This window comes from Diachasma alloeum, unplaced genomic scaffold (genome assembly GCF_001412515.2).
Source record: "Diachasma alloeum isolate Michigan unplaced genomic scaffold, Dall2.0 Dall_scaffold_00926, whole genome shotgun sequence".
NCBI classification, from domain to species: Eukaryota; Metazoa; Arthropoda; class Insecta; order Hymenoptera; family Braconidae; genus Diachasma; species Diachasma alloeum.
In genome coordinates, this window is record NW_021681044.1 from 83,840 (window position 1) to 84,754 (window position 915).

A 915-nucleotide genomic window follows, 5' to 3' on the forward strand; every position below is an offset into this window, starting at 1 on the left:
CAGAGATAATAGGGGAGATTGCTCAGGCTTATGGGAACTGTTCGATCAGAGTTTCATAGCGGTGGCGCGCATGAACTAATCGAGAGGCCGGCTCTGTGGGTAAAGAAATTTTCATCTATTACCATGGAAACAGTCGATAACAGGGAAGCGTTCCCAATCTTAAATCCAACATGAAACCTCCTTTGCATTCACTCATCCGCTTGATTATCCCATTTTCGTTCATACAACTTCTTATTGTCTTAATTTGTAAATTAGTTGATCATAAAGGAGAGGGAGAGAAGGAATTATGAAGTCTTGAGCGAAAGAGCATCATTTATTTGAATTTCTATATAACTAGATCTTTAATAATAATAAAAAATACGAGCAATTCATCTTATTCACATTTATTACATATTTTGTCAGTGATACAAAGGTAATGAATGAATTATGAATTATTTTCATGAGAAATATATTCAATATTTGTGAGACATTATATCTCAACAAATCTCATACACATAATGGGATTAAATCAATAATAATAGATTAACGAATGAGACTTTTCGCAGATTATTGCGATATTTAAATGAATGGTTTGCATTCTTCAGTGACCATAAAAAATTGTCTCCAATCGACAATATCTCCCGATGGAATGGACCGATGTGAATGAATCAATTGATACTCAAGTATCAATTTAAATCTTTAGAAAATTAATCAAGAGTGAAAAAAAATCAAGGAATTTCACTCTGCCGTTATGGAGTTATTGACGAGTGAAGTTTATTCACTCTACTCTGAAATTTCTCTATTGTCTGCATTTACCGAGAAAAAAAAACGTTTTTCCTAGGAATCGATGTGTCTTTTTTAGGGAGCTGCATTTCTGAAATGCAATGAGCAAGCAATGTTAAAATTAAGTCATTTTGTAAAAAATTTCTAGTGACA